At 33.5% G+C, this 8,880-nt stretch overlaps 1 protein-coding gene across 3 annotated transcripts in view; it reads right to left on the reverse strand.

Annotated features, from left to right (window-relative positions):
• LOC144842397 (protocadherin-9-like) overlaps positions 1 to 7,582 on the reverse strand; it is a 215,377-nt gene extending 207,795 nt beyond the window's left edge. For 2 of the 3 annotated variants that reach the window (XR_013612117.1, XM_078698843.1), the window contains exon 1: positions 7,395 to 7,578. The gene's annotated coding sequence lies outside the window, so the exon portion shown is untranslated. Of the gene's footprint in view, positions 1 to 7,394 lie in introns of all 3 variants that reach the window. The other variant, XM_078698844.1, reaches the window with a different exon arrangement.
• Between the last annotated feature and the right edge of the window lie 1,298 nt (positions 7,583 to 8,880).

Raw genomic sequence — 8,880 nt, forward strand, 5'->3', positions numbered from 1 at the left:
CTGTGATTTTTTTTATGTACCGATGCCGAAATAAATCAAATCAATCATATAGATACATAGGCCTGCTACAGCCGGGGACAATTCGCTGCTGCAACAGTGCTCTCTAACCCCTGCTGATGTGGAAACACACGGGTCCTACATTACGACTAATTGATGACCTATACCGCGGCGGTGTTTTTAAGTTTGTTTCTTTATGCGTGTACAGTGCGTAACACTGTTCTTTACCTGGGTAAATGATACTCATATACTTTTGTATGCTACTCTATATTTCGTTTCTTTGAATACGGTCAGCTTGGTAACATTTTTGATTGCGGTAATATTGTCTTATGTGGTGGTTGGGTCGGTACTTTCACCAGGTACGTATCATTGTTTAATGCCCTCTGTTTCGAGAACAAAGCAACTGATGACCTACTTGGGCTTAGTTTAGCTTTTACCTTGATAACTTTGTTAAGTTACCCAAGAAACAGGAAAGCAGTTATTCCATCTTTCCTGTATACCTCATATGCTATATCTATTATGTCTAGCGGGGTGATTTACCTGTGCTGTTTGTTCTGTAACGAATACAAACTAATCTAGAAGTGTGTTTCGACGTAGCGCAATGACGTACACGCAAAGCAATTGATTTGACGAATCACAAGCGATGGATTATCCAAACTGTTGCTTGTCATTGGTCAACTCGTTTGCGTTCCGCTTTATGTCCTTGGGTTGAGTCCTAAGTTGGAACCAAGCTTTTAACACTTTGGTGTAACCATATTACAGTCTTGTTGTCGTGTGTGATTCGCGTGTGGTTTTTTAATTTTTCCTATCAACGAACGATTGTTTTATAAACAGAATATACTACAAACCACATACAGTAAACGTGAAAGTAGCTTATACAGATTTCATAAAGTGGCTTATACAGATTTCATAGTTAAAGTGGCATATACAGATTTCATAGTTACCTGTATTTTGTTACCTAGATAATAATTGCAAATTACCCATAATTTAACGTTTACTTTGTTGATAATTTCTAGTTTCGATTTGAATTTTAGGGTTTGGACCAATTTATGAATCTGTTCACCTTTTTTAAGTTGTCGAACTATTATTTATGTCGATGTCGAAAATTTATATCCATTGTGCTGTTTTCGCGTCTGAATCATGGAGCAAACAACCCGTAATCAAACGTTCGTATTTTCTGTCACGTTTTGTCAAACTTTTGAATAATCAACCTTCTGTCAAGAATGATAGAGTAATGATTCGTAACACATGCAGATTTAACATTAATGTTATTCACCAGCAGACGAGATTTTTGCGATAAGAAAACGCGCTTTAAAAACTTAAATCTCGTTCAGACCTCGTACGTCGTCTGGTTAATCGTCATATTTTTTCGATTTATAAATGGTCGTTTTGACTTCGATCGGCGTGGCTGTTGCTTTTAAGATTACACTAAACACCTCATCTTCTCTCCTGAATCGTATTCAAAATCTGATATATTATTAGCAAGTTAACGTTCATGAAAATTACAACATCCGTTTGCGCCGAGAAAAGCAAAAACAGACAGTCCTATTTATTACTATTATAGACAAGAGGTGACGATAAAATACAGAGCAAACCATAAAATATATAACAAATCATAAAGTAAGAAATGAGATGTTTAAAAACAGAATACACTCGAATGCTGATGTTGAAACATAAAAATCACAGACTACCTTCTCACGTAAAAATGCCATTATTTCAATTTCAATTAATGTTGGACGTCTATAGGGAGTTGAGTTTTCATTATTTGTCGAAAACTTGTCAAATCAAATCTAACTGTGCAATTAAAACTGAACATGACTGAGAATCTATGAACGGTATCTCAACACCTAGAAGCAGGCTTCATCGCTGCTGCTTCCACATTTCATTATATAATATGAATAGGCTCATCTTTGTATTATTCGAGGGCGCTCTTCGATTACGTTAAAACAGGACTGTCAACCAGCAACAACCAGTTGTGTGCGCGCGCGTTGTGGTATATGCGTCTATTTTGTGTAAAGCGAATTCCACATTTGTTTCTATTGTTGTTATCGAATTGTAAAGTATTCTAGTAATTTTTCTTTATGGTTTCATCTCTAATTAGTAGTTTATCATTCGTGAGACGAATTGTCATAACGGCTGCGAGTAGATTATTACAGTATCAATGTAATAGTGTGCATGCACGAGTTAAGAGTACCTTTACTTCGGGCTGTTATACAACAATCGCTCTAAAGGCAACTATACCTAGTCACTGTGCGTTATTCGGTTGTTTGTGAAACTGTATCCAGTCTCTTTGGAATTCCGAGTTGAGTAAATCATGGCGGCAGATCATTATGAAATCTATACAATGCTCGCTCTCCTTATCACCCATATCTAGCTGGAGACGGAGCTGTCATCTACAGCTAACGTTGTGTGTTTGAAATACTAATATGTGCGCATGCATAATTGAGCAATTGCAAGTAAAAACTAAACGAAATATACATAAATGATTGAAAGGATCGACTGAATGAAAAAAGAAAACACAATCGGCAAGAAATATCATGAAACCAAGCGTGGAATTTGTGTGGGGATGGGGGAGCTTGGGTCATGCACACAGTAGGCCTACAGTATACTAAAACAGTGGCTAGTGTAATTTTATAACGAGAAATAAATGAATGTACATATTTATATATAAATATATAACAAAGATAACTTTGAATAACACTACACATAGTATGTAAAGCTGTATACACACTTCTCCCCGCCTGTAAAATGTTTCTGTTGATATTAAAACGAACGTAGTGTTACAGTAATTACAAAAAGAGGTTAATATTGTAATTAAACATGCCTCGTATTAAGTCCACTTGATTGGTACAACGTGAATACGAGTGTAACCATCACGTGTGTTATGCAAACCATTTATCACGACATGTAGAACATTAGTAACGATATGATCGGGATAATCCACCTCAAGGACGTTCAGTTTGTGCTCAGATAATGTATTAACCCTAACGTACTGGGATTGTCCGAACCTATCATTGAGGCGAGTATTTTTATCGTTTAATAGTGCGTACTATTGCACGCCATGTGACCCACAATCGTCCAATCAAATGTAAGGAATTTATTTACTGTAGGTGTTATATAATATTTTATATTTACCATAAATCATGTAAAAACAGTGATATTAAATAATAGTGTATGCCTATTAGTAGAAACAGCACATAACTATACAGTAGCGTATAGATTAGTAGAAGCAGCACAGAACTATACAGTAGCGTATAGATTAGTAGAAGCAGCACAGAACTATACAGTAGCGTATAGATTAGTAGAAGCAGCACAGAACTATATAGTAGCTTTGTGCAATTCGTAATATATTTAGAACTATGGTAATTTCAGTTTTATAATGTTTATTTAGAATTGATAACGAGTCCAAACTGCACGGAAACAGACTGATCATTTGCATCATGATTCGCTCATTAATAATGTATTTGTACATATACTGTACGCTACCATAAATTCATAATTTAAAACATACTGGCCTATCTGGTATTAATACTGTATGTAGAGTATGAATAACATACAGTAAGCTTATTTATGTTGAAAGAATGTTAAAAACCCCACATTTTCTACAAACGCGTGTCAGTTATGTGATCGTACGAAATATCACGCAATATTAAAATTCTGAGATAGAAGTATCACAAAAATGCATTATCATATTAATTTGATTTTCTCCGTAGAAATTCTTTTCTGAAACTAATCAAAGATGAATAGTGTTGAGGAGATAGACAGACATGATGAATAATGTTACATTTCAATGTGTATCCGTTTCCATGACACGCATGGAAAATTCAATCAAAGAATAAGGGGTTGATGAGACACTGTGACGAAGGAGGCGTCTTTCGAATAACAGACTATCTCTTGGGTGTTTAATTGCAGGGGATTGTGTTAAGCATTAATAATAATGTTATGGCTTTAAGAATATCAGCTCACGGTGTGTTACGGTGCTGTAGTCGAAGTTAACAATAACATAAAAATAGTATGATTCAAGAAGTAAGCAGTGCGATTTAAATATAGCCTAAACTAAGCATTTGTATTTTATATAGTTTTTTGCGAAGATTCGTTTAATAGTTACAAGAAGAAAAGAATTTACTCGAAAAATGAGACGACGATGTTAATTTTAATCAAGGTAAAATTTGCAACTTTCCCCTTATATTGAACTTTGACATTGAACTCTTCCTACTTGTACAGTATTATTTGTGACTGGAAATACATTTTACCGCCACTTCAAGGCAAAATAATAACTCAAATCCAAGCCGACTATACTGTACATTATTCATACAACAATTGTAAATATAGGACACAATCACGTACGTTATACTTATAAATATGTAAATCGATTCGTCTTGTAGTCGTACATACGCATTTATATTAATCATAGAATTCTTAATCATATTTTGTGAACATTGCTGAATTTTAATTTAATTTGTTTTCATATCCGTTGAACGCTTTGGGTGGGTTATTTTAATAAATTAGCAATCTTAAATTTCCCTTTATTTGTGTAATCAACAGAAATCGAAATTCATGTGATTTTTTTATTCAAACGAAAAAAAATCCAGAACTGCTATTGTATGATCTAAGAGAAGTCCCCACAGCATTGAAAACCTACCTATAATATACAGTAATGATTAACTTAAACATGAACCACGCTGTAAAACATACGTAGTAATATATTGGTTTATAAACTATATAAATATAACACTACCGGGACAGACAAGAAAATCACCTTTAATGTCGGTAACTTGTATCCAATATTAACCTTGAGTATGTATTCCCTTTTAGCGTTCCATAGTAGAATAGGCCCTCGGGTGGTAGTCGTGCGTTCGTGGTCGTAACGAGCGTGTAATGACCAGATGTAGAAGTACTGCTCGTACCCTGAGGACATTCCCTTACACTCTGGTTAGCATCAACCAAAACAACCGATAATAACAACGGAATATGTAAAAAACGTATACAAACATTAACACCCTATATTAGTTATGGTGACTTAATTTGGAATAATGTACAGTACTTATAAATTCGTGGTTAGGTTGGGTGGGACCTTCATTCAAAAAATACCAAAAATCCATTTACCACCTTAGACACTAGAAATACAGTATTTTATAAATTAACAATTTAGTTTAGACAAAACGAAATTTGAGATATTTAGTATTTAGGCCTATTTATTATTTTTAAACGTTCAATAAAGTTTCGTTTATAAATTAAATAAGTAATTTTCTAAATGTTGCTGTCATACTGCAGCTCAGAGAAGTGACGCGTATACGCGTTGTGTTACGTAATAGCGCGCAAAAAGCGACGAGAACGCGATACCGCAAGTAACAGTTATTACAGTACAAGTACCACCAGTGCAGTAATAGAAGTGTGCCTCGGGATTGTTTTAACATTTTCAACAGGCAGATATGCAAGCTTATGGCTATTAGGCAAACGACTTTAAACGATAAATGTATAAAATTCCCAAGTTTTGTATAATAAATTGTACGTAAAAGACTTGCTGCGTAGGCCTATATATGTCGCATAACATTAAAGAAACATAGCCATCTTATGAATCATGCATGCATGCATAGAAAATCAAACTTTTAAAAAGGCGAATAAGTTGTTTTTCTACAATTTTTTTCTCAATACTCTTAAAATTAAGTAAATGTGTATATTACTATATGATTACTGTCACTATTTCCTTTACTGTCTATACGAGTTCATACAAATGCATATTTTTTTGGTTCAATTGTTGAGAACAATCATCATCATCATCATCGACGGTTTACTCTGTATCAGTGTCATCAAGTGAGAGTGCACACACTATCGATAGCGTTTTTGATTTTATTGAAACGGACATTTAGTTGAATCATCGTTGAACATTACGCGTGGACAAATTAACTTTATGAAAAAACCGCGAATAATTAAGCTGTTAGAAGAGAGAAACTAAAAAATAGCGACTGGCCCTTGACTTCTCCTCCCCTTGGATTACTAACGATGGTGAATAAAATTGCATTTAGCGGTAAGGTTTCTTTTTAAAAATTGTCTCGTCTTTATGTCTAACAAGATATTGTATAATGAGCAAGCATCGAACGTCAAGTTTACGAAGATTCTTGTCTGCTATCATATAACAGGCGTCATCCATCATAACGCACTCATAAAACGCTAAAAATCAAGGTCTAATACGCGATCACATGGTGACAAGGAGGATTCGGACATGGGCCCGTGTTGCAAGGACACTGTGTGCCCAACCAATCAACCATGCAAGCAGTGATGTGTGCACAAAACAACACCGCTCAAAAATGAATGAGGAAAACCAAGAATGTTAGATAGACCGGAATCAGCGAAAACAAAATTGACGTTTTGTCATCAAGTTTTACGTTCGCGCGTCTTACGCACACAGAATTGCTAACTAACTAACACGTGATCACGTGAATATACATGAAGCTTCTTTGGAATAAAGGTGTAAAATGAACAAAATATGATTTGTCTTTTTACATATCCCATGCGATTTATTGCTGTAGTGTTTTAAATAATACTTAGGCCTACTGTTTTCACGCTCAACTCTACCACCAGGATACCACTGTTGCTTTAATCCAATACTTAATATATCAATAGTCAGTGGTGTAATTATGGCAGTATTCCTAGTAAAATCACAGTGGCAGTGAGTGGTTGATATGCATAATATCTGCCAACTAATTCCCTCTCAGTCGGGTATACGATTAATAGCTAAATCCTATAAGATTGTGTACTGCGATTAAAAGGTCAGTTTTTAACCGAGAAATAAAATTAAAAATATTATAATACGACATAACCTCTTTATATTTAACAGAATATTATAGTAATATTAATAGTAATGAATAAGTAAATTAACATAAATTACTAATTACTTAATTAATTACTTGAAGGTCAATTAGTGGAGCATTCGTTCATTACTCACTGAGAAGTAATGAACCAATACACTGACTGGATATTCAATATTATTCACAGTCATAATTATGGATGAATATTTAAACGACTATGATACACACATGGTTAGAACATCTGCATATCAAGCAGACGGTTCCGGGTTCGAATCTCGGTTTTCTCATACTTACAGATTTCCACATCTTTATCGTTTTAAATTAATTAATTAGATTTCAGTAATATCACCGGGCTGTTAGAACAGAATATTCTTATCTGTGATGCTTATATATATTAATATTAAATATTTACCAATACCTACTTTATTGAATGTTAGTTAGATTGACTTAAATAATTCTTAAACGTAAGTTTCTTATATTTTGTATTACTTATTCTTATTACTCTACTGTATACGTTGTCTTTTTCTTACTGAAATGCAAAATATTCATTGTTACTTAAGTAAAAGTAGTATTTTCAATATGTCTTACCAATGATGTCAATAGCATATCCGATGTAAATATACCAATATCTGTGAATGATGTCCGTCAATATTTCACAATAAAACAACGATCGAGTGTAACACGGAAAATATTGAATTCCACACAAAAATGTTCCAACTCGTAATAGTAGATATAATTCCAAAATACTCTTTGCTATGTTATCAAATGAAATAAAATGTTAGTAGCAGTTCAATAAAGAAAACAAAAAACAATATTGAGTCCCTTTCAAATTGGTTGTTAGCTTATGAATGAAACGGTGTATCCTAGATTGTAGGCTTAGTACGACCGTCCGTTCAAACACTGATCGGACTCGTCCATTATTTAAGCCCAACCCATTGGTATACGTCACTGGTAATACGTCACTGGCTCCTCCTCTCCAAACCGTATGCCTACCTGTTCTCAAACTATAACACTGTTCATACATATTATTTGTAAACATTGTTTTTCTATATTTAGATTAAAAAATATAAATTTGTTTTATATAAATGAAAAACACTTTTGTTTTTAATAAATTATTGATTATTTGTTATTATGAATATTAAATCGTTTTATAATTATAATAATTTGATGGCTATATTAATCTTACATTTTTTAAATGTCCATAGCATAATTAATAAAAAGTATATTATATTACATTTATTTTTTTTTTTTAAATAATACTAACTAATAATAATAATACTAAGGATAAATAGAATATCTTCTGTAGAAATCCTCTAAGTTTGGAATACAACGTGGTCTTTTAGTTTGCCAACAGATCTTTTACAAACAATTCATTTATTTATCATTTATTCACTGTCATAATTATTTTTTAGATGTTTATATTATTATATATCATTAATACTCTAAACTCTACTCTAGTCTAATCAGTAAGGCACTCGTTACGCACACAACTTTGACCTTCAGTCTAAGCCAAACAAACGTCTTTAGAAGAATAAATAATAGCTTTCTTTAAAATAATTAAACGTGTCCAAAGTACATTTCGAATGATTTACCTCAAACAAGCAGCCGCTCGAGCAGAAACATCCCTCCACAAAATAATAACCTTTTCCGTTTGTTAAAATGTTAGGCCCTTTCATCTGCTCAGTTTCCCCTGACTAAACTTGAGGATTTGTGAGTCCGCAGGTGGAAACCGTCAATCAAGTTTCTTTGGGTTTGGCCTACAAAGTTGATAAAGCCTACCTATAGGCTGTTTACTTATTTACGACCTAATATCGGTCACTCTTTGTTCACTGTGAGCAAACATCGCTTTGAAATTAAAAAGATAGTAAAGTAAAACAATTCTTATATTTGAATAAGATTGTAACTACTTCAGAAAATCGGCTAAAAGTTTGCGAGTAAATAACAGAAGTTTTCGAGACAATGTTTAACCCTGGCCTTTTCGTTTGTACGCAATCGATACTACTTCAAAATGTGACGGGTTAATGTTTGAATGTAGGGCAAACAAAAACCCAAATGATTTATATGAGGAACATTA

This window comes from Antedon bifida, chromosome 5, assembly GCF_963402885.1.
Source record: "Antedon bifida chromosome 5, ecAntBifi1.1, whole genome shotgun sequence".
NCBI lineage: Eukaryota > Metazoa > Echinodermata > Crinoidea > Comatulida > Antedonidae > Antedon > Antedon bifida.